The 26395-nt window shown below is 38.6% G+C and overlaps 1 protein-coding gene across 3 annotated transcripts in view; it reads right to left on the bottom strand.

The window, feature by feature from the left end:
* ALPK1 (alpha-kinase 1) overlaps positions 1-26395 on the bottom strand; it is a 129324-nt gene that overhangs the window by 95355 nt on the left and 7574 nt on the right. For all 3 annotated transcript variants that reach the window (XM_011948359.1, XM_011948360.1, XM_011948361.1), the window contains exon 2: positions 20907-20958. The gene's annotated coding sequence lies outside the window, so the exon portion shown is untranslated. The remainder of the gene's footprint in view (positions 1-20906; positions 20959-26395) is intronic.

Raw genomic sequence — 26395 nt, 5'->3', positions numbered from 1 at the left:
CCTCAAAAGGAAAAAATTATTTGACCACAACTCATAAAAACTTTAAATTATTAATTCAAAATTAACTTTTTTTATTGAGCCACTTGGAAATTTCTTTCTTTTCCTTTCCTTTCCTTTTTTTCTTTCTAAAAACACAGTCTTACTCTGTTACTTAGGCTGGAATGGAATGGCATGATTGTAGCTCACTGTGGCCTCTAACTCCTGGCTCAAATGATCCTCCCACTTCAGCCTCCCAAGTAGTTAGGACTACAGGCACATGCCACCATCCCTGGCTCATTTTTATTTTTTAAAATTTTTTGTAGAGATGGAGTCTCACTGCTATTGCCCAGGCTGTCTCAAACTCCTGACCTCAAGCAGTTCTCTTGCATCAGCCTCCCAAAGTGCTGAGCTTACAAGTTTGAGCCACTGCACCCAGCCCAACACTTGGAAGTTTCAATAGCACTCAGAAACCATCTTATTGTCATTTTCCAATACATTTCCAGACTTAATGCAACCAAAACTATGTTTAGATGAAAATTTATAGCTTTATAATCTTTAATAATAAAAGCAAAGAAATATAAAATGTGATTTTTATTTCAAATAAGTAAAAAGAGAGACAAACTGAAACTTAGGAAGTTGGGGGAATACATAAACATAATTTTTTTAAAAAATAATAATTTATAAAAAGTAGATAAATAGAAAAAGCTAGTTGTTTAAAAAGTCAGTATAGTGGCTTTCAGGAAAATCTAATGAAAAAAAGGATTCTTTTCAGAATGGGAAAAGGAATAAAAACACTGTTATGATTAAGACTTCAGAAGTATAATAAACTATGATGTACAAATCCAATTTTAAAACATGAAAACTTATATGAACTACATTTTCTAGAATAATTTTTAATAGATGGTTAAAACTGGTTGAAGAAAAAAGCAATTTCTAGTTAAGAATAAGTGGAAAAATTTGTCTATTATTTCCAAAAAAGGTACCAGATTCAGATGTGGTTGTAGTCTATTTCCACCAAATGCTTTGGAAATATGTAATTTCTGGGATATTTATATAGCTAATAGAAAAATATAAAAGACATTCCTAGTTCATTTTATAAGGCCAGCATAACACTGTTATTAATACCTGACCAAGACCATGAACAAAAAAGATAACTATAGAAGATGCTGTTGTTGCTCCAAAATATTCACTGCCAACTACATATTTAATAAGAAATGGATTCAAGCTATTTAAGAGGGAGGAAAACTTTAATTATACACTTAAAATGGTTAAATTTTATGATTTGTGAATTATACTTCCATAAAGATGTTGAAAATTATATTCAGCTAAATTTCATCCATTAATTTTTGGTCATCTCAATTTACGAAAGAGGCAAATGACCCAAAGAGATCGAGCAACTTGCTTAGAGTTAAAGCTTTTTTTTCAACATGAAAATTAATATTTCCAAATGTAGTTTATGTGTGTCTGTCTTCCCTGGATTCAACACTAAGTGACACCTGTCTGAATCTCATTTTACTCACTCTTTTAATGAGTCTACTTTCCATTGCCCAGGGTACTTCCTTATCTATCTCCACGGTGTGTGGCTGCTCATTTGATTACTTTTCTGCTGGGATCACTAGGTCTAAAAAGAGCAAGTGAAAACCTACACTTTGATTCATTCCTCTGTTCACTCATTCATTCAGATAGTCAACAAATATTTATTGAGTGCCTACTATGCGCCAGACACTATTCTAGGCACTAGGGAAATAGCAGTAAACAAAAGTAGATTTAATCGTTTTGAGATTCCTATATAAGATTTCAGCCAAGGGCATGGATTGGTTGGTTGGTTGGTTTTACGTTCGTTTATTTTTTCAGAATGCAAAGCCCCATGAAAGATTCATGACAGAGGACTTACATACTATAAAAAAATAAGCACTTCCCACATCCATTCAGATTGGATAAAGATCCCAAGAACACAAGGGATGAATCAGAGCTGTTGAACCCTGATCCCTCTGTGGAAGCCCTGCACCTGTCCTCCTCAGGAGAAGTCCAAGAAAGCCAAGAATTAATGAGGAAGACCCTTTATTACTGGAATCTGCTTAGATTTAACTAGGTCAAGCTTTCCCTCATTCAGATGAAATGGTATTTTGAGATAGAGATTATACTGTCATTGAAAAATATAAAGAGTTATATTTTGGCCTCCAGATTTTGTGGCTTGAATATTATATCCATTATGCAGGTCTCTCAAAGCTGGTACTCAGAAACTCACCTCATACAGATATTAGTCCCTGTCCTGCCACATTTCCTCAAACAGGATTCCAGTGAGTTTGTTCATTCCTATCCCAAGATGGCTTCAGCTTCTACTTCCTGCTAAGAACATCCAATTCTACCGGAGGACAGGAATCCAACCACCCTCTCACAAAGACATTCATATCTACCTTTTGCAAAATGAAAAGAACCTTGATTATCTGGCTTATCTTGTTCTTTAGAAAAGACTACAGCTCAATGATTAGAATCACAATAAGTGCCCAAAATCAAATGATTGCATTTTCCTGATTCAAAAAGGATCTTAACTTAGGTACTGTGAACCCCTGGAATGTGGTAGGTTGGCAAAAGTTAATCCAAGACCCTTGTTATCCAATCTTTCTTTCTGACTCTAGCAGTAACTGTAAATGAGCAACAATGATCATACAAAACAAAGTAGCCCAGGATTTTTTTCTCATCCAGCTTCCAGCAGAATAATTAGATCCAAAAGAATCCTATAGCACAAGGATTTGGGTGCAACATTGGAAGAGCTTTTGAGTTACCTAGTTTAAAATAATAGGTAAAATTCCTCCTTATTGCAACTTTCCCTTAGATCCCCTGGGATATATATGCCCTACTAATATGCCAAGATTCCTATATAAGAACTAAGCTTTAAAACCGCCTTAAAACTTTAAAATCACCTTAAAATTTGATATCCTCATAGTATACACTATCCTGATCAATGTTATTTAGATACTTGCCGTGTTAACATGGCCCTGAAACAAAGCTTCATTTATTGGCAGTATGGATGGGGAAAACCACTTTTCTTTCTTTTTCTTTCTTTTTTTTTTTTTTTGAGACAGAGTCTCGCTCTGTCACCCAGGCTGGAGTGCAGTGGTGAAATCTTGGCTCACTGCAATCTCCATCTCCCAGGTTCAAGCGATTCCTGTGGCTCAGCCTCCCAAGTAGCTAGGACTACAGGCGCATGCCACCACACCTGGCTAATTTTTGTATTTTTAGTAGAAATGGGGTTTCACCATGTTGGCCAGGTTGGTCTCGAACTCTTGACCTCAAGTGATCTCCCCGCCTTGGCTTCCCAAAGTGCTGGGATTAAAGGCGTGAGCCACTGAGCCCTGCCTGGAAAACTTTTTCTTCAGGAAATTTGTGATATGCATCTAAAGCAGTGCTGAGAGGGAAATTTGTTCTGTATCTTGATCAGGGTGTTTGTTACACAGTTCCATACATTTGTTAAAATTATAAAATAAAGAACAAACAAAATATCAGTGTTGCTGTATGTTAAGTTAAAAAACAAATAAAAATAAAGCCTATTTATGCTGTTTACCAAAAAAAAAAAAAACACACACACATATAAAAAATCCCAAAACAAACAAACAAAAACAAAAGGAAAATAAAAAGCATTAAGAAGCTTCATGTTTCTCTTAGGCTGTGTGGCAGAAGTGTCTAAATATCAGAAGGAGAGTCTGACCAAGTTATACCTACATGAGAATGGGCTTACACACCAACAGAATTGTAGAATTCTTTTTTCTAACTTATATCAACAGTAACTAATGGAATATGTGTGCAAATGGATTCTTAAGTGCTAAATGAAGGAAGAAGAAAGGAATATAGCTCCTTTGGGTCAAACATTAATGTGGGTTCATCTACCAGAGACTCTGGTAATTGTGCTAGTTCTGGTAGGTGGGATTGGTTATGACCATTTGTTCAGTTGGTTGGCTGGTACCTGGACTCAGTGTTGGCCTACACTAAAGGAAATCAAGCTGTTAGAAATTAGTATAATGTGGATGAAGATATACACACACTTAGAGATAGAAATATTAGAATGGATTTGTGAGGGTGATCTGCTCACTCAACCCCATAGTGTATCACTCCTAATTACGTTCCAGGGATAGTCCTAGTACCAAGGCATTACAAAACATATTAGTAAGAAAGCACACATCACTAAAGAGCAAGATGGCAACTATACTTTGTAATCTGGGGATGAAAGTAGAAATGTGTTCCATGATATACTCTCTTTAGAATTGAAAGGATATTGGAGAGGCATAAACCAAGAGGCAAGGTGGGCATAATTATGTGGGGCCAGATCAGTAATCAGAATGGTTTGATCTGCAAGGACCTTTAGCTTCAGCTTTAATATATGGGCAGTACACTAAGGTTTTACTCCATCTATGTATTATAATTGAAAATCCTAAGCCTGGCAAATAGAAGTGTGGCTTGAGGGACAACAGTCTCGCAGTCTCTTACTTCCCAGAACTGAGTTGGTTCATAGACCCAAAGCCCCTTGCATCAAATGGAAGCTGGGAACCCTTGAAGCCAAGTTCTTTGAAACTGCATCTCAAGGCTTCCTTTTAGTATTCACCAAAGTGATCTGTAGTAATTCACTAGGGTAAATGTACAATGGACAAACTAAAATAGTTAGATGTTTTTGGGATTATTGGAATTGTCTCTGAGCTATAGCCTAGGGACATATAATACCACTACAATCGAACCATCAGAAGGAAAGCTTAAGAGGGTTGGGTGATAAATGGAATATTGGATGAAATCTATCTCAGTGTGTTCATTCTAGGTCCAAGCGTTCATCCTGTATTTATTTTCCAAGTTCCTATATGTAGAATTAGAGAAGACCTTACTCAGCAAGTGGCAGAATTCCTACATTGGCTCCCTGACTGTACTGTGTCATAATCTAATATTCAGGGACCTTGATCATTTCACCATTTCATAGGACATTGGCCATGGCCATGTAATTGATGGCAACCAGTCAATGAATCTGCTGAGCATAAATTAGCGAATATACAAGATGCCTTGGTAAGGCTTACATGTGACTAAGGATAAGAGAAAAATTCCATAAAAGTTCAGAGATCTACTAACTCACTGATGTTTATGGGGGTCTAGAGATCTGGAGTATATTGAGATATCCCCTTCAAATTGTGAAAGTCAGTTTGCTGTACCTTCTTGCATCCAGTTCTAGGACGAAAGAGGCACAAATATTTGGTAGACTTTCAGTATTACACAGGCAAATTAACTGGTATTCTTCCTTCCTCCTTATTGATAAACCATAGGCTTTATATTTAAGGAAGGTCCCAAACAAAAGAACATTCTTTTGCCAGTTCAGTTTAAAGAATAAACCTCTCTTGCCACTTAGCCCTTGGGACTGTAGAGTGAGTGACTGTGGCAAATCAGGATGCCATATTGATCCTATGGAAGTCCTGAATAAGATTATCATAGTGCAGACCCCAGACTTGAGGGTAAAGTCATATCTCTTTGGCAAATATCTATTTTCCTTGAGGAACCTCACCTAGTGGTTGCTATTTGGTACTGTTAGAGATTGAGCGTCTAGACATAGGAAATCAACTGATTATGTATGAGACCTGAGCTGCCCATCTGAATCAGATGCGACTTGATTGACCTATTTGAAAATTTAGATGTGCATAGCAGCTCTCCATAATCAAGTTGAAGAGGCATATACAAGATCAGACTTAAGCAACTGCTAAAGGCATAAGAAAGTTTCACGAGCAAGTGGCTCAAACTCTCCTGCTAGTCTTGCTGTGATGCCACATCTCCTTAGACCCACATATACAGTGTCATGGGGATTTCTCTATGGACAGGACAGAAAATGTCCAAGGATGATTTACTGATGTTTGTGCATAATACACTGTCATACATAAACTGATATAGCATTGGAGCTCTCCTCACTGTCAGCCATGAAAAACAAGTGAGAAGATAAATCCTCCCAATAAATAGACTTTAAGTGTTAACTCAAATTGTATACTTTGCCTACAAGGAAAGACAATCACAGTGCAATTCAAAGACAGAACTGAAAGGTTGTGTTAGATGATGAGGAAATTGAAAGGAACAAGATTGAAGGATAATGACAAGGAGGTTTAGGGTAGAGATACACGTATGGATATGGATGGACCTCACAGAATGCATTTATGATATCAGGATACTTGTGCCCCATGTAAATGTCCACCAAAGGGCTCCCACTACAGAAGACACCCTCTCAATAATCAGCTGGCAAAAGACCAGTACCACACATGTCAGTTTTCCTGTCTCCCTACTCTCACTATTGTTCCTCAATGAGTTCAAGAAAAAAGTAGCCATGGTGACAAAGATGGAGGTTATTATGCATGGACTTAACCACATGAAGTCCCCCTCACCACAGCAGATCTGACTACCACCACTATCAAATGCTTGAAACGCCAGCATAGTGAGCCCTTCATTTAGCTCTAATCCCGAAGGATGAGGGTGGAACAGCTAACCTCCTGTTGGCTGTTCATAGTTAACCTCTTTCATCTTGGATTTGTAGCAATTTTTCTCCCTGGAATGGACATTTGTTCTGGATGTAGGTTTGGCTCCCTTGCTATGCTTCTCTTAACAATACTGTCTGTGGACTTGCTGAAAGCTTAATTCACCCACATTAGTCCATACAACACTGCCTCTGGCCAAGGATGCTATAGGACAGGGCATTTCCCACAGGATTCATTGGTCATACCATAACCCTGGAGCAGCTGGTCTTATAGAGCAAAGCAATAATCTATTACATATTCCATTTTAGAGCCAGCTGGAAGACATGAAGCACGAATACTGGTGTAGAGAAAATGGTATATTCTCTGAATCAATAACCAATATATGGTGTTGTTTCACCAAGGACAGGTCACATGGGTCCAGGAATCAAGGGGAAGAAGTGAAAGTGGAACCTCTCACATCACTGGGAGTGCTAGGTTTAGTAAATTATAACTCTAGCCTTTTAACCAGTTGCAAAAACAAGGACCGTTGCCAGTATTCGTATTTCCCTGTTTGTGTGGTAGTGCATATGTTCATACCTTAACCCATTTCTTTTTTCTCCTCTCCCTGTTGTCTATTAATGTATACAGGCTACAATGGTGGTGACTACCTTTATAGCTTAGTCTGTGAATGACATGTAGGTACTTTTATAAAGCTGTTGCCAAATGTCTCCTTTCTCTTAAGTGTTCATGCAGTAAATTCTTCCCGGAATTAAGTTTCAAAAATAAGTCTGCACTTACGGATGAACTTACACACACCCCTTTACTGACTGATGAAACCAGCTTGTTCCTCTTTTGACTTGGTTGTCTGGAGGCTGAGAACTTTCTGTAAGCTCTATTGTATGATTCAGTCAACACAGGTTTCCAGGACCCAAGTTGCTTTCTTCATTTATTCTAAATGGTTTCTGCTCAGCGTTTTTCAATTTAACTTTTCCTTACATTGGATTTTTGTACATTTTAGTAGTGCATGTCACTTCAATTCCTTTTCATATGTACTTAAGTAAATACATAAGTAAATAAATAAACTGAGCCTTTAGTGAAGTAGTTTGTGGCTTCCCCTTAGCAGGTCGGTCACACAGTAGCCTGTTCATTCAACCAGTATTTATTAAGTGCTTACCATGTACAGACATGACAGGCCTATACCCGCCATCCTTGTGCGTGTCTTCATGTCCTTGACCATTGCTGTGATTTCATGTCAGAGGCCCCATTGTCAGCCTCATGAGCAATGCCATGGGGTAATATATTGCTGCTCTTATTTGGACTGTCGTCCAGAGACTATTTCTGATTGTTCCTCACTCCCATCCCCTGAAGTCTACCTTCTACTAATGGCTGCCTTTAAATCCAAATCCACTCTTAGATAACATCTTATAATTTCTGAATTCTCCAGTAACTTTTACACTTTCATATTTTAGGTTAATTGCAACCTTATGGCTTTTAGAAGCTACCCCAAAACCAAAATGGCCTCATCCTGACAGCCAAGGGCTTTCTTTGTTTTGAAATAAAAAAGTGAAATACATGGGTCTGGGCAGGGGTAATGTTCTCAGTGAACATAAACATTGTAGTTTCTGGAAAGATGTGTTCTTTACTGGCAATAGTGAACTAGCATTTCAGTTATAAGTCAGTCTCTTCAGAGTTTGATTGGTAAAAATAAATGGATTGGACTGGGCACAGTCTACTCAGCTTTTCTCTTTTTCTATTGTTTAGGAATACTGTTTGTCTAATATGGGTACAATTCTCCATAAGTGCTTGGATTATTTTCCTCTTTTTCTCCCTAAGCTGATTTTTCCTCCTTCCTGCCTTCTTGTTCTTCCCAAGCATGTATATTTATTCTTTCATTCATTCAACATTTTCGTAAGTACCTACTATGTGCCAGCGCTCCACGATGTGAAGGTAAAAGGATGAAAACGGCACAGTCTCTGGACTCTAGAAGCCCACATCTGTGGGGAGGCCAATGTGTAGAAAATGATTACAGCCTTGTGATAAACAACAGAGCAGAGGCACCGTGGAAGCCTAGCGATGGCACCGTGGAAGCCTAGCGATGTCCCTTCACCTGACGCACAAGCCGCGAGCCTCTCTGGGGATAATGACCCTGCTTTCTAATGCAGCACAAAGTCATCAATCTATCATGTTGGGTGAGATGCTGGGCTCTTTCACAGCTGAAAGAACCAAAAAAAACATCCCAGGCCACCGCATGAGCAGGCACAGTTTTGGAAGTCACACTAATTTTCCCACAAATCCACATATATGCAATTGTGACCTGGGATGGTAAAACTAGTACTCCAAAGTAGAATTTTAAGGAAAAAAATTCATACTTCTCACGTAAGGCACAGAGATTACACAAAAGTATTAAAGAGCTTTCTTAGGAGTCCTGAATGCCCGGTGTGGCGCTCCAGAAGTCTCTGTCAGCCAGTGAAATGATGTCAATAAAGGATGGTAATTGGTCCCTAAAGCATTGCCTTGGGGAGTGTGAAGAACAAATACTCAACAGTGGCAACAAGCGAGCAAGGGAGGGTATAATTATTTATCTAGATCAAAAGATGTGGATACTTTGGACATATAGGATGCAGTCGGATAATTAAGTAGCGCTACGTATGCATTTCTGCACTCCCCAAGAGACTTCCAGGAAAGCTCTTTACCTTCCCCGTTTGATACTTCTTGCTCTTGTATCAATGACTAGCAGCCAGTGTGAACAGAGCCAAAACCTTTCTACCAGCAGCTAATGCAGTCTAGTCCCGCAACAGTGGGCATGACTGCGACTGGGCTCTTGTCCACAGACAGAAGGAACCTGGTGTGTCAGCAAAGAATCTTTGGACCTGTGGTCATAAACAGAATTTATTAATGTATTGACTTTACTTAGTCCTCTCGTCAACAAAACAAAAACCACTGCTTTCTTTTTTAGAGAGTTATTGCTTAGCATTCCCCCTATCCAAGTTCGCCATCTACAGGTCATATCATTTACAAATTGCTTTTAAGGTCTTCAGAAGATTGCATATGAGAATTCACATGTGCCTCCTATTCAGGGAGTTGATACTACTAATTCTTGATTGATGCCGCAACTGATGGCTATTACTGCATAACTACTGTCTTGTTAGATATTGACTGCACTCTTCTTTTACATTACCACTCAGGGATTTAGGGTAAAAAGGTAAAGTGAAAAAAGTGTATGTTTTAGTGCCATATTTCTTAACTTGTTAGAAAAATTCACTTTTTTTTGGTTAACATAAAAGTATCAGTTTATTAAAGATCACAGAGCTTGTTAGTAAGTTGCAGAGTTGGTGTTGGAATGCAGATTTGTCTCACTTCAAACCTGCACTGTGAACAAATTCATCATACTGTCTCTGAATATTTTATTTTTCTATATTTCAAACCTAGAATGACCGCCTATGGCTTTTCAACTTCCCTCTCCCCCTTACTTTGAAATATACTCTCTTGGGCAGGGGGCATCTCCCTACTGCTTCAATGAGCAGGAAAGGGTGACCCTTCTTGATCTACTGCACAGTGACTGAGAATACAGGCAGAAATGCAGAGAAGCCTCCTGCACCACCACGTTAGTCCAGCAGCGCTCCAGAAGTCCAACGTGAAACTGTAAGCCGCTCCTCCTCTTCCTGGAGCTTACCTTGGCAAGTGCCTCCTGATCAGACCTCTATTCGTTTGGAGTCCTCCCTATGGGCTCTAAGTGAATCCCTGTTCAATCAGCAATGCCTAGATTTATGTACACAGAGGGGCTGAGGCCTGCTCTGCAAAAGCATCCTCAAGTTGGAGTTTCTGTCATATTTTTCTTCGGGGGTTGCCTTTTAAGAAGACCATCAAGAAATTAAAGACACCCAAACTAGTTTTGGCATAAAGGGGAATGTATTGGTGGACATGAGGACAGGAAATGCAGACAGTCCTCATGTGGAATTAGAACAAGGAAACGGAAAGCTGTTAGTGGAAGGCTGCCTCTCTTTCTTTCTCTGTCTCCACAGTCTGATTTATTCATTCCATAAAGACTTGAATGCCTACCATGTGTCAGGCACCATGCTAGGTAGGTGGGGCAAGAGTACCTACAGAGGTAAACGAAACAGACAAGGTCCACTTCATCTCTCCCTGTAGACCATCTTCATCTGATCCATTTACAATGGCTTTGCATGACCTCTCAACTCAAGCATTTAGCAGAAACTAACTCAGTTGCAGCGTCCTTAGTTTAAAGATAAAATCTTAGCACAACGCATGGCTTGTTCCTTCCAGCATTTAATCAGGTGTACAACAAAGGGGCTTGTAGCAGGGAGGTTTGCATGGACAATCTCAATAGTCAGGCGAAAAATAAATTATGTAAAAATGCTATGTTGGGAAGGAGAAACTGACTGGTGAAAGAAATGATGATCATCTCTACTGCGAAGACTTTCAAAGATAAAGGGATGATGAAGGTTTCCATAAACTTGAGGAAAGAAGAGGAAAGAGCCCTAGGAAGGCCAGGCACTCATGCTGAGGTAGGAAAGGCTTTGATGGCTCATCCAGAGACACCCGTTTGAGTGTGAGGGGAGACTCTGAGTAAGGCACTGCTTGCTTACACAGCCTCTCACCCAGGGCCTTAGGGAAGCCTGGGTGAAATCCCTTGGGACGCTAGAAGGGAGCAGAGAGAAGAGGGGAATTACAAATCTTAAAAACAAGGCCTTCCCTGGAGTGACTGAAAAACTCGTAGTTGCTTAAAAGCTCAAATTATTTAAGGTTGCCTGAAACATTTGTGAACCCTGGAGGCAATCAATCTCCAATTATGAGAGCAGCAGATGGAGAGCAGTGATACTACAGCAGTGGCTCATGAAGACTGGAAGGCATCCAGGAAAAAGGGGGCAGGGAGGCTAAAAGTTGAGATGTGCGATAACAAAACTCTGTATGATTGTCCCTTAAGTTTTATAGACACGATTACCGTGGTCCGGAGAAGGAGTATTTACAATCATCAATGTAAATGTGAACTCTACTCACGAGTCTGGACTTTGAACTTGAATGTCCTAAATATGCCTCAAGTCCCTCATTTCTAATACCATCACAAAATGTTTCAGCTTAACTCCTGCCCTTCAAGGGAATCTTCAGAGGATACAATATTTCATTTGCTTAAACTATACATTTCTAAGGAAGTGTTTAAGTCTGACCAAATTTATTCATATGATCTACTTTGATTTGTAGTTCAATTTACAATTTTGGGGAAAAAATCATGGCTGGTAAATGGGAATAGTGTCTAAAGTTTTCAAAGAAATTTGGTCCATGCCAAAAGGCTACATATATAAAGAGCTGTGATTACTGTAATGCTGATTTAGGGAGACAGGTGCATTACCTTAGGTAATTTGAACTTCAACAGTGATTACTTTGTATAGTGAATCCTAGATTCATTTTCCATGAAGTAATGTGCTTAGGTATTTTATTATAAAGCCAAGTAGTCTACAGTGTCTTAGCTTTTGTTATGCTTCTGATTTTTCCTCCTTATCAGGTCTGAAATTTGAAACTATTCCCTCAAGGGATGCACTCTATTTGCCTTTTTTTTTTTGGTTACTCAGTGTCTCTCCTTCTTCTCATTAATTAATTAATTTGCTTCAACAAATATTTATTGAACCCCTCTGATGTTCCAGGGTAACCGAAATTCTTACTTTCACAGAATAGTTTTGGGACAGACAATCTACCACGAGCTCTGGGAATCTCTGCACGTTCTTGCAGTGTGTCTCAAGAATGAGAGATCAGGTCTGGTGCAGTAGCTAACACCTATAATTCCAACATTTTGGGAGGCTAAGGCAGGATGATCATTTGAAGTCATGAGTTTGAAACTAGCCTGGGCACACAGTGAGACTCTCATTGCTATAAAATAAAAATAAAAATAAAAATATTAGCCTGTAGTGGTGGCACATACTTGTAGTCTTAGCTCCTCAGGATGCTGAGAGGGAGGATTTTTGGGGTCCAAGAATTTGAAGTTGCAGTGAATTATGATTGTGCCACTGCACTCCATCCAGGGCAATAGAGTTAGACCCTGTTTGAAAACAACAACAACAACAAAAAAAAAACAAAAACCCACCAGGCCAACCTCTCCTTACCTGGGAATTTATTAGAATTTGCAGCATGTTAGAGGAATGAGGTCATGTTTCTCACTGGGACAAAGAGCAGGCTTTTTGTAAAAGCAGTGGCTCTCTCTATTGCATTCCTTGACTGCAATAGAGACAAACCCACTGACTGCATGCACGGCATCCATTGGCCCACTCACTACTACTCCAGTGGGACTTGGAGGACATGAGGAGCAGATGTCAGCATGATGTTCATGCTGCTTGATATGCTATGGGTACTAAAACCCTTTGTCTCTGACCCAGGAGTTTCATGTCTTCTGCCAATATCCATGAAATAACAGGCTATATAAGGAGAGTAAAAACTTATTAGGAGAGTAAAAGCAAATTACAGACCTTGACAAACTTAATCTTTCCAAGAATTGCATCACTCCTAGATGAGCCTCTCACAGAGTAAAATTTTATGTAATTTCCTAAATATTCATCTTCACTGAAATAGGATAAAGGAAAAAATGGCAACTTTATTTGACATACATTTATTTTTTGTGTGTTCTATGTTGTCCAAAATGTATAGCCTGTGTATTACCAATTCCATGCTCTTCAAAAAAACCAAATTCTTAAAGATTAAGACTTGTGGCAATTTTCTTCCAATAATGCAAATTAACCAAAATTTTCTGGATACCTGCTATGTGCCAGGATCTGTAAGGCGATATGAGGATGAATTAGACACAGTTCTAGAACTTTAGGGCTCAGCATTTACTAGAGATGACAGACGCAAATATGTCTGAAATAAAAGACTGAATCTACTCAGATATAGTTAAATTCCAAGCAAAGAATAGGCAAAGAATGATTGTGATTTATAGTTTAATTTAGCATTTTGAGGGAAAAAATAATGTTTTTGTTTTTCAGGGAAAGGAGGTTCAATTAAGTTACGCTTTGTTTAGAAGACCGACTAGGACATTGAAAGATGGGTAGGACTCCAGCCAGTGGAAGTGAAAGGGGTAGGGTCTGAGGAGCAGGGGTGGATGGCGGTGTGAAGAGATGCACATTAGGCAGGTGTGGTGAGACATGGGGCAGAGCAAGAGCAAAGACACAGAGGGACCTTGCAGAGAGTGACTGGGGTCAGCAGGAAGTCCAGGTTCTCAGGGGTGGCTGTGGCTGGGTTGATGACTGACACAGACTTTAATCAAGTTTAGGTGCTCAGGGAGCCGTGGGGCATTTTAACAACACTTTAAGTTGACAAAGTACTTTATTGCTGTATAGCAACTACTCAAATACTCTTTAGTAATGTTATTTCCATGAATTTGTTAATTTTACCTTATCTATTTTATTTATTTTTTAAAGGAAATAAATGGCATAAGTGGGTATTAAGAATTTAAGTTGTTCTTGAGTCCTATTTCAATTTCACTTAATTTCTCCTTTTTGATTTGAGGCCAAACTCATTGATCGGGGGCCCTGCAGTAGATTGATTTCTATTTTTTTGTTTTTCTCCACTGTAACAAATGAATTAATTATGCAGCTTTGTTTAATATCTGTCTTCCTCACTATAATTTAACTCCAAGAAGGCAGGAAATGAGTTTGTTGTGTTCCCTTCTATAACCTCAGTACCTTGAATTACTCCTAGCACATAGTAGGTGCTCAAAAAATTGCTGTTGCTGTTAAATGTTTATAAAAGCAGATAGATGCAAGCTAAATTCGGGTAACCTATCTTGTTGATTAAGCCTATGCATTGCTTACTGTTGATGAGTTCCAAATATTCTTTTTTATTTCAGGGATGTCTGTAGTGTTCAAAGAGGGTAAGATGCCTTTTGTCATCTCTAAAGTATTAAATTCTCTGCCTACACTCTTGAAGTGACAAGAACAACATGCTTAATTTTAACTGATACTCTTATCTCTTTGAAATAATGTAAAAGTTTTAGAATATCTCTTAAGGTTGATTCTCATCAGTCTTACCAGAAATTTCCACAAAATTTGCTTTATAAGTACCTCATCAGATTATCTGAAAATTCTGTGACAATGTTTATGTCAAAGCTTCTGGCCCATAAAATAAGCCAATTTGGGTGTTAATGAGGATGCCAGCACCAACAAATGTTTGCCGTCATTCACATCAACCCCCATCTTGGCGGTTTTCTGCAATTTCTGACAGAAGTTGGTTCTTCTTTCTAGTGCCTCACTGCCGCCCTCTACTGGTGGCACTTATCAGTACAGGTATAAGCAATTTCACTTTTAACTAGTATGTTTATACTTGTTAATGAAAACAAATGTGACACTCTACAGAACAGAACAGATCTAAATAAATTAGAAGACTTAGTAATGGCCTGGAAAAATGGAAAATTTTGTGGAACATTAAAATAGCAGTGCAGATTATTCAACTGACAAATACTCATATTTGAATTTCATTTCAGCAAAGATCCATTAATCTTTTTGAATTTTGTCTTATGAAAAAATTCACTAATCCACTGTTTCAAAATCTATGATGTTTCGATATAGCAGTGATTAAAATTATAGTTATATGCAAATACATGAAAATTAAATAACCTGCTCCTGAATGATTGTTGGGTCAACAATAAAATCAAGGTGGAAATTTAAAAATTATTTGAACAAAATGATAGCAGTGACACAACCTACAAAACCTCTGGGATACAGCAAAGGCAGTGCTAAGAGGAAAGTTCATAGCATTAAATGCCTACATCAAAACGTCTAAAAGAACACAAATAGACAATCTAAGGTCATACTTGAAGGAGCTAGAGAAACAAGAACAAACCAAACCCAAACCCAGCAGAAGAAAAGAAATAACTAAGATCAGAGCAGAACTAAATAAAATTGAAACAAAAAATACAAAAGGTAAATGAAATGAAAAGCTGGTTCTTTGAAAAGTTAAATAAAATTGATAGACCATTAGTGAGATTAACCAAGAAAAGAAAAGAGAAGATTCAAGTAAGTTCAATTAGAAAAGAAAGGGTGATATTGGCTGGGCGTGGTGGCTTACACCTGTAATCCCAGCACTTTGGAAGGCCAAGGCGGGTGGATCACAAGGTCAGGAGATTGAGACCATCCTGGCTAACACAGTGAAACCCCGTCTGCTAAAAACACAAAAAAATTAGCCAGGCGTGGTGGCAGGCTCCTGTAGTCCCAGCTACTTGGGAGGCTGAGGCAGGAGAATGGCGTGAACCCAGGAGGCGGAGCTTGCCGTGAGCCCAGATCGCGCCACTGCACTCCAGCCTGGGTAACAGAGCGAGACTCTGTTTAAAAAAAAAAAAAAAAAGAAGTGAGTGATATTACAACCAATATCACAGAAATACAAAAGATCATTCAAGGCTACTGAACAACTTTATGCACACGAACTAGAAAATCTAGAGGAAATTAACAACTTTCTGGAAATATACAACCCTCCTAGATTAAACCAGGAAGAAATAGAAACTCTGAACAGACCAATAACAGTAAGTGAGATTGAAATGGTAACTAAAAAGTTACCAACAAAAAAAGTTCAGGACCAGATGAATTCACAGCTCAATTATATCAGACATTTAAAGACGAATGGTACCAATCCTATTGAAACTGTTCCAAAAGATAAAGAGAGAATCCTTCCTAAATCATTCTATGAAGTTAGTATCGCCCTAATATCAAAACCAGGAAAGGACATAACAAAAAAAGAAAACTACAGGCCAATATTCCTGATGAACATAGATGCAAAAATCCTGAACAAAATACTAGCTAACAGAATCCAACAGCATATAAAAAAGATAATCAACCATGATCAGGTGGGTTTCATACCGGGATGCAGGGATGGTTTAACATCTGCAAGGTGATAAATGTGATACACCACATAAACAGAATTAAAAATAAAAATCACATGATCACCTTGATAGATGCAGAAAAAGCATTTGACAAAATCCAGCATCTCTTTATAATTAAAACCCTCAACAAAATTGGCATAGAAGGGGCATACCATAAGGTAATAAACGCCATTCATGACAAATCCATAGTCAACATTATACCAAATGGGGAAAAGATGAAAGCATTCCCCCTGAGAAATGGAACAAGACAAAGATGCCCACTTTCACAACTTCTATTCAACATAGCACTGGAAGTCCTAGCCAGAACAATTGGATAAGAGAAGGAAATAAAGGGCATCCAAATTGGTAATGAGGAAGTCAAACTGTCACTGTTAGCTGATGACATGATCGTATACCTAGAAAACCCTAAGGACTCATCCAAAAAGCTCCTAGAACTGTAAAGTTAAGTTTCAGGATACAAAATTAATGTACACAAATCAGTAGTAAAGTTTTAATTAGGTAAAGTTTCAGGATACAAAATTAATGTACACAAATCAGTAGCTCTGCTATAAACCAACAGTGACCAAGCTGAGATTCAAATCAAGAACTCAACCCCTTTTAAAATAGCTGCAAAAAAATAAAATACTTAGGAATATACTTAACCAAGGAGGTGAAAAACCTCTACAAGGAAAATTACAAAACACTGCTGAAAGAAATGATAGATGACACAAACAAATGGAAACACATCCCATGCTCATGGATGGATAGAATCAGTATTGTGAAAATAAGCATACTGCCAAAAGCAATCTACAAATTCAGTGCAATTCCCATCAAAGTACCACCATCATTTTTCACAGAATTAGAAAAAAATAATTCTAAAGTTCATATGGAACCAGAAAAGAGCCAGCACAGTCAAAGCAAGACTAAGCAAAAAGAACAAATCTGGAGACATCACACTTCCTGATTTCAAACTATACTATAAGGCCATAGTCACAAAACAGCATGGTATTGGTATAAAAGTAGTCATGTAGTCATTTTAGAGTGACTAAATATATAAGAGAAATACTGATAATGCAAAAGAGCCTTATCTATTAAATGCACCATGGGTCCATAACTTGCAAACAATGCTGGTTCTGAACATGTACATGACCCCAAAGTCTTTGGTCATGTTCTCTTGTCTCCTTCCTTACTCTCAGCACACACCCTACAGGCAACAAAGCTGCCAACCTCACCTCATAAATATGGTCTTTGCTTCTCAGTCTGTCTTCTTGCTGCCTGTTTCAGGCTTTCTCTCTCTTTAGTTTGGACCACTAGCTTCCAGGCTGGTCTTCCTGCCACTTGTCTCTTTCCCAGTTCCCATTCTTTATGCTTCGTGTGCTGCCCAGATAGGTTTTTAGAAAGCAGAACTGACTGTGTTACTTTCCTACTTAGAAACTCCTGGTACATTGTTGCCTATAGGATGAAACCCAAACTCCTGAACTTGGCGTGGAGGGTCCAAGCTGCCATATTCAGCACTACCTGCCATCAGTGTAGCTTCTGCCACTGTGAACTTGCCCTTAGTACTCTGGAATGGTGACCCCAGGACTCTGTTTTCAACTCTATGGCAGATTCTGACATCATGCTTTGTTATAATTCAGTTACTTAACTGTCTCCCAGTAGACTGTGACTCCTGTGGATGACCACAGTGTCTCACTCATTTTTTTCATTTCAGTGTCTCATGCTGTGACTAGCACACTGTAGAAGTTGTTAATGGACACATAAATGAATGAATGAATGAAAGTTCCTCTCCCCATTTTTATCTAATAAACTCATCAGTTTTCAAGTCTTAGGTTATAAAGGTGCTTCTCTAAAGACTTTCTTGACTCTAATAAGGCAGAATTCATTGCTGTCATGGTAGTTGCATATACGCCAGTCTTCCGTGTTAGGTCCTAAGTGACAAAAGCAACCTGGAGGAGTGAAAAGGATATGAGCTTTGGAGGCAAATGACCCTGGGCTAATCACTTAGCCTTGACACTCACTATCTGTGTCACCTTCAATAAGTAGCTCAGCTTTTCTAAAATGAATATTCATTTCCTCATCTTTAAACGGAGTTAACACCACTTCCTCATAGGACTGAGGCAAAGATTAAATAAGCAAGTAAAAATTCATGACACATGAAAATTTCATTAAATTTCAGCATTTACTTCCTTCCCCTGGGGTGAAGACCCTATTTAATTTATACCAGAACTTCAGAAACTATAGAAATTCAGTAAATGTTTGGTAAGTAAATAAATGATTCCCAGAGTTGTAGTTAGTCAAAAGCAGTGTAAGTATATACTTTAAAAAGGTCTTTTAAACTAATACAATTGTTTATTAATTCCTTTCTACTCACTTAGTATAAATATCACTTCCTAATACTCTGAAATGTCTTGAATCAAATTCTTCTCATTTTAATGATTATAGTATCTAAAGTATACACACGTCTTGTGGTTTGAGGCATATTTTCAGACCTTTCAATTACACTTCGATTTGTACATTTCCTTTATGTCACTGTAAAGTATGTTTGTGAAGTGTTTGAATAATAAGTAACATTTATTTTGTAATGGTATATATATCATAATTTTAAGTAAGACAAAGCAAAATATAAAATTGTTCGTACAGTGTAATAGCAACTCTGTAAAAAATCATCAAAAACCATGGACATTTTCTTCCAGAAGTAGAAAAATCCATCCTAACATTTATATAGAATCTCAAGGGACTTTGAATAGCTAAAACAATTTTGAAAAAAAGGAAAATTGGAAGACTTACACTTCCTGATTTCAAAACTTACAATGAAGCTATAGTAATCCAAACAGTAATATAGACCATCGATGTATAAGAAGCCCAGAAATAAATCATCATATATAGGGTCACATGATTTCCAACAAGCGTGCCAAGACCATCCAATGAGGAAAGAATAGTTTTTTTTCAACAAATGCTATTGGGAAAACTATATCCACATACAGAAGAATGAAGTGGGGCCCTTACTTTACAACACCACCTACAAAAATTAATCTCAAAATGGATCAAAGACCCAAATGTAAGAGTTAAAACTAGAAAACTCTTAGAGGAATACATAGGAGGAAGGCTGCATGAAATAGGGTTTGGTAATGATTTTTTTTATATGACCTGGAAAGCACAGGCAACAAAAGAAATAATAGATAAATTAGACTACATCAAAATTGAAAGCTTTGGGCATCAAAGGCACAATCAGCAGAGTGAAAAGGAAACTTAGGAAATGAGAACAAATATTTGCAAATCATGTAGCTGACAATGAGTTAATATTCAGAGTATATAAAGAACAACTGTAACTCAACAACAACAAAAAAACCCAATTTAAAAATGGGCAGAGCGTTAGCATTTGAAAGAACAATTTTGGAAACTTAAAGCTCAGTTAATTTGGATCTGTTATTTGATTCATCCACTAAAGTTTTTTTGTTGTTGTTTAAAGTGCTTATCAGCATAATGATAAATGTCATGCACATTTGTGAAGAAACATCCTTTTTGGTCCCTTTTGGGAATGGCAGGCACTCCTTGATCTTTATGAATGACAGGTTACTGTTTTGCCTTACTTTATGTAGTGGAATAAAGCAGACAAAGCTTGAAAAAAATGGGCAAAGTTTGAATAGACATTTCTCCAAAGAAGATACACAAATGGCAATAAGTACAGAAAAGCCTCCTACAACATCACTAATCATTACAGAAATGCAGAGCAAAAGCACAATGAGATACTACCTCATACCCATTAAGATGGCTACCATGAAAAAAAAGCAGAAAATAACATGTTGGAAATGTTGTGGAGAAATCAGAACTCTTGTGCACTATTGACAGGGTGTCACTGTATGGCAGTTCCTCAGAATGTTAAAAATAGAATTACCATATGATCTAGGAATTTCACTCCAAATACACCCAAAAGAATTGAAAGCAGGAACTCAAGGAGATATTTGTATACCCATGTCCATTACATGATCAGCAATAGCCAAAATATGGAAGCAGTCCACTGAATGGATGAATGGAGAAACAAAATTGGTATGTACATGCAATAAAATATTATTCCACCTTAAAAAGGAAGGCAATTCTGACATATGGATGAACAGTGAGGACACTATGCTGAGTGAAGGAAGCCAGGCACAAGAGGACAAATACAGCATGATATCACTTATATGAAGTACCTAGCATGGTCACATTGATAGACACAAAAAGGAGAATGGTGTTTGCCAGGGGCTGGGGAAGACAGAAATGGGAGTTATTGTTTACTGGGTGCAGAGTTTCAAATTTGTGAGACAAAAGAGAGTTGTGTGGATGGATAGTAGTTATTGCAGTGCAACAATATGAGTGTACTTAATACCATTGAAATGTACACTTAAAATTGTTAAGATGGTACATTTTATATTATGTGTATTTTACCACAATTTTAAAAAATTATTGAAGAGTAATCAGAAGGAAATACAATAATGTGGAATGTTTGTCTCTAAGTGGTACTTTTCTACTATTTTCCTCTTCTTTTCCTATTTTCTACAATGACTATGTATTGCTATGTAGTTAGGAAAAAATAACTTAATTCAAAAGTTTCATAGAAAACTTACCCAAAGTTTGGGTTCATTGGATTTCAATCCATTCCTGATTTAGAAGAATTCCCTAGTTAAGAAAAAGACATAAAAACAGAGGACTTTGTTATAATTAGAGAATAAACAGAAGGAATAATCTCTACTCTATTTCCTGCATTATGTCATGAGCATTGTTGCATGCTTGCTATTTGAAACATCGGATAAGGGAACAAGAAGGTCAAGTTCCTGAGTTCCAAATGAGTGTGGAGAAGTTACAATTGTATCATCACGGTCCATCACTTTAGATATAAAAGGAAGAAGAATGTCACATCAAGGGAGACCAGATCCTGCCCAGAGTGCCTGACTGGGGACAAACCTCTTTTGGTTTCCTGCCTCCCTTAAATAGGGGAAAGGGCTTCAAATTTCTCCTTAAACTTTTGAAGAAGTTCAACCATAAAGAAGAGAAAACTCACCATCAGAGGATCAAACTATCAGTGGTGGTCAGATCTGATAATTTCATTATGCGTGAAATAAAAGGAGTTTGCTGAAAAACCTTTGGGGTTGATACCTTATCTCCTGGAGTTCTGAAACTTTCATCCACTGACTTTAAAAAAGTCTATTTACTACTTTTGGGGCCTGCCAGAAAAACGGGAATCCCCCTGTTATTTATACAAAAATGTTGCTAACGAAGTTTGCAATAATAATTACTACCTTATCGTATATTAAAATGACAATGTGGCCGGGCACAGTGTCTTGCGCCTGTAATCCCAGCACTTCAGGAGGCTGAGGCAGGCAGATCACGTGAGGCCAAGAGTTCAAGACCAGTCTGGCCAAAACATGGTGAAACCTCATCTCTACTAAAAATACAAAATTAGCCAGGTGTGGTGGGCTGTGCCCGTAATCCCAGCTACTCAGGAGGCTGAGGCAGGAGAATCCTTTGAATCCAGGAAGCAGAAGTTGCAGTGAGGCAAGATCAGGCCACTGTACTCCAGCCTGGGCAACAGAGCAAGGCTGTCTCAAAAAAAAAAAAGGCAATGGATTACTCTTCCCAGTAATTTACGTTTTTCAACTCTCCTGTAACCCTCTCGAAGGCCAGCTGATTCTCCTACAGCCCCTAAACCACCATCCTAGGTAGAGGTCTCCTGTTCTTAACTGCCACTTAAGAACTTTGCTTTCACACACTCCAATCCCCAACTTTGGAATTCATGTCACCAGATTCTATTATCCCACTGCCCTTCATTGTTGCTATCAGCTGCCAGTTCTCAGGGCATTTTGGCTCCTGGATCACTTGGTCTCCACAAACCACTCCTATTCTTGGATATTTCAATAATCATGTGATGATCCAGGACTCTCCATTCTTTGAAATCGTTTCTTCCAAAGATGTCCTTGACACAACCTCAGTCGTTCACTTCCATGATCATACAGCCTAAACTTTGTTATCATCAATCACAGCAACTCTTCCAGATTTTCGAATTCATGAATCTCTCTCTCTATTCACTAGTACCCATCTTGTTCCCTTTAGTCTCCAAAATCCAACAATCCTAAAATCCCACTGGGACCTCGAATCTATGGATGCTACTCCTGAACTCTTACTGTTCTTTTATGATCCGTTTACCTTCTGCTCACTTAGGTGACTATTTCATTCTGTCTCTTCCTCCTCCACCCTCATCCTTATCAGACAAGGACTTCCACAGGCTACCACTCCCTTCTACGAATCTAACGGCAGCTGCACCCCATACTCTGTCAACCCTTTGGCTACCAGAGAGGGGCCACCCATGTTCTTATCTAAAATCAAGAACTCCATTTGGGCACTAAGTGCACCTGTATTTCTATTCAAGGGCAGCAGCATTTCTCTCTTCTTCCTCTCTCAATCTTTTACATCGTCAAGCTTTTGCTGTCCTTTGGCTCATTCCTATCTGTTTACAAACATGCCATTATTTCTTTCATCTTAGAATAAAAATCTCTTCATCTCACTTTCATCAGTAGTTATTGTCTTTTTTAGCAAAATTCCTTGAAAGAATTGTCTCTACTTGAGCTTCCAATCTCTCTCTTCCCATTCTCTTTTAAACGCATTCTAATTAGACTTTCATCCCATTATGCCACGGAAACTAATTTTGTCAAAGTCACTGATCAACTCCATATTGCTAAATCTAGCCCTCAATTATTATTATTATTACTTTTCTTAAGATGGAGTCTCCCTCTGTCACCCAGGCTGGAGAACAATGGGGCAATCTTGACTCACTACAACCTCCAACTCCCAGGTTCAAGTGATTCTTGTGCCTCAGCCTCCCGAGTAGCTGAGATTACAGGCATTTGCTGCCACACCTGACTAATTTTTGTATTTTTAGTAGAGATGGGTTTTCACCATGTTGGCCAGTCTGGTCTCGAACTCCTGACATCAAGTGATTCACCTGCCCCGGTCTCCCAAAGTGTTGGGATTACAAGTGTGAGTCACCATGCCTGGCCTCTAGCAGTCAATTCTTACTCCTTATTTTAGTTGACCTGCCAAAAATGTGTGACATAGAACCTCCCTCCTCTGTTGTGTTCCAGGAAACCATACTGTCTTGGTTTTCCTCCTGTATTACTGATCACTCCTCAGTCTTTTTGGCTGGTTCCTGCTCTTCTTCTAGATCCCTTGATGTTGGAGTATGCAAAGGCTCAGTCTCAAACTATCTTCCTTTCTCCATCTAACCCTATTCCTTGGTGATTTCATTCAGCTCATGGTTGTAAATACCACGTATTTATTAGTAATCATCAAATTCCTATCTCCAGCCCAAACTTCACCTTAAACTTCAGATGCATATTTTCAACCATTAACTTGATATCTGCACTTGAGTTCACATTGAACCCCTGGTTGGCCTCTGTTAATGACTGAACCTTGTCAGCAGAGTGAAATGAAAGGCCAACTGTTGATGAGCTGGGCATTCAAAAGAGGCTGAATAGGAGCAGGTGGGGTGACCGGAAGGGCCATGCCTTGTGGAAGGAACTTGGCTGGAAGGGACTGCTTGGCTTCCTCCTGTTCACTTTCAATTTGTGCATGGGCAGCTGTAGTCTTAACAAGGTTTTCTCCTGACAACTATGACTTGGGGGGATAACTGTATTGAGACACTGTGGGACTTCTGAAACCTGTTTGCTGCATAATAACTAAGGCTTTTCTGTTCTTTCACTGTGACTTTCTTTTTCACACACAGTAACTGCTGGCTTGCAAATGAGAGATATTACCAGCCTACTCAATGTTTCCAGATTTCTGACAAGGGCTAGATAAAGAAGTATTTAAATCATTAAAATCTTAAAGCGTCTCTGTGCTGTAGTTGTCTTTAATATATTTTTAAGAATCTAGGCCAGGCACGGTGGCTCACGCCTGTAATCCCAGCACTTTGGGAGGCTGAGGTGGGCGGATCACGAGGTCAGGAGATCTAGACCATCCTGGCTAACACGGTGAAACCCCGTCTCTACCAAAAATACAAAAAAATTAGCCAGGCGTGTTGCCGGGAGCCTGTAGTCCCAGTTACACGCGAGGCTGAGGCAGGAGAATGGCGTGAACCTGTGAGGCAGAGCTTACAGTGAGCCAAGATCACGCCACTGCACTCCAGCCTGGGCCACAGAGCAAGACTCCATCTCAAAAAAAAAAAAAAAAGAATCTAGATTTTTAAAACATAGTATCATTAGAAAGTGAAACAGTGTTACTGTAAAAAAATTTGGAGAAAAAAATATGTAAAAGAACATAAGAATTATCTATGATCCCACTAAGAAATAAGCATTATGAATATTTTATTAGTTTTTCTTTGTATATAGCTATAGTATTTATAATGAAATTTTAAAAAGTATAAGTTTTCAAAATTTAACTAAGTATTCTTTGTCTGACTACAATTGACCAGTCTTTGTGCCTCTAGATTGAGATGCCCAGGTGTACTCAGAAATGATTTAGCAAAACACTGTGACCCCCTGTGTGTATTTTGGTGAGTGTGCTTCCTCTCACTCATGTTACAGTTAACGTGGTAATGTTTCTACACGTGCTATCTTCTGTTTTTCTTTCAGCCTTGCTTTAAAGCTGGACATCCTCACCACTCTGCCTGCCCCGACATACTTAACACAAATAACTAACCCCGATAGCCAAGCATCATCAGTGAGTGCTAACCTTTATCAAAACCCTTTCCTAGAAAAGATCTCTGATATCTTGGTATCGGGTAGGCATGGTGCAGTTGATAGCTGGAAGGAGGGAGTGGGGTAAGGCTAGAACCTCCCCTGGAGCTGGCTGTGAAAGTCAGGAAGGCACCTTGAAGGACAGACATGGCTTCAGGTTCCTGGGAGAGCGTGCTCTGGCAAGTGTGTCATCTCAGGCAAAGCAGATCTAAACAGACAATTGGTAGTTCTGGTAACCAGCAGGGTTAGAATGGATTAAGCATGCAGCCTGAGGTAGAGAGATGGAGTCATGCTAACAGCCTAGCATAGCAAGGAGGTGGAAATAGTAATCATTACCGTTTATTGAGTAAATACTGCTACCAATAATGGTCAACTCATAAAACTGTAGTGAGTATTAAGATAATGTATATAAGCATTGTAACAGAAAGGCTGACACACGAAACATGTTTAACAAATACTTATTGAAGAATAATGCATGCCACTTATTGTTATTAACTATCATTATTCAGCACTGGTGAACAGATGAGAGTGTCATTTAGGGTGGGGGAAGCAGGCTGCTTCCTTACATCTTTAAACACTGCCTGCTCGTGGATTTCCTCCACTCCATGATCTATGCACTTCATGGCGGATCACAACCACACAGTAAATCTCCTGCTTCCAAGTGAGTGCTTTTTTCCATTTATTGCACACTAGGTAACCTGGGTTCTAATCCTGACTCCATCACAAACTAGCTATGTGTAAACTTGTGAAGTCAACTTTCCCTGCTAGACCTCAGTTTCCTCCTTTCTAAAGTTGGGGATTTTTGCTAAAGTTTTTAAAGTTCCTTTCGATTCTGTGATTCTGTAGTGCTACTTCCACCCTCCCAAAGTTCAGCAGCAAGTGACCAGGGATCAGTGCCAGCCTGGTCTGCTACAGCAGGATATACGTAGACTCAATTTGTTTCTATCAAGCATTGCTATAAGGGTCTTAATATATTAACTCATTTAATTTAAAAAAAAAAACTTAAGGAAAAGGGATGTTGTTATCCTCATGTTATGGATGAGAAAATTAAGGCCCTTAGTGATTAACTTGGTCATGGCCAAAAAGCAAGGAAGAGACAAAGCTGATACTAACACAGGCAGTCAATGTACCATATTAAAAGCATCGTGTCCTACAGGTTCCCATTTACACTTGGTAAAGGTATCCTAGATTAGGTATTATTCTGAATAGATAGTAAAGTCTTGTTTTTAAATAACCTGATAGAACAAGAGCAAAAACTTGGCCATGCTATGGATAAGCTGCTTTAAAACACACATCTGCTGATACAGAATCTATGGTATTCATTTTGGGACTCTTTAAATATATTTAAATGGAGCAAATATTCAGGGTGTGTTGTTTTGTTATGC

Source organism: Colobus angolensis, unplaced genomic scaffold, assembly GCF_000951035.1.
Source record: "Colobus angolensis palliatus isolate OR3802 unplaced genomic scaffold, Cang.pa_1.0 Scaffold279, whole genome shotgun sequence".
NCBI classification, from domain to species: domain Eukaryota; kingdom Metazoa; phylum Chordata; class Mammalia; order Primates; family Cercopithecidae; genus Colobus; species Colobus angolensis.
The sequence above is the reverse complement of the archived record's forward strand: the minus strand, read 5'-3'. Positions and strand labels throughout refer to the sequence as shown.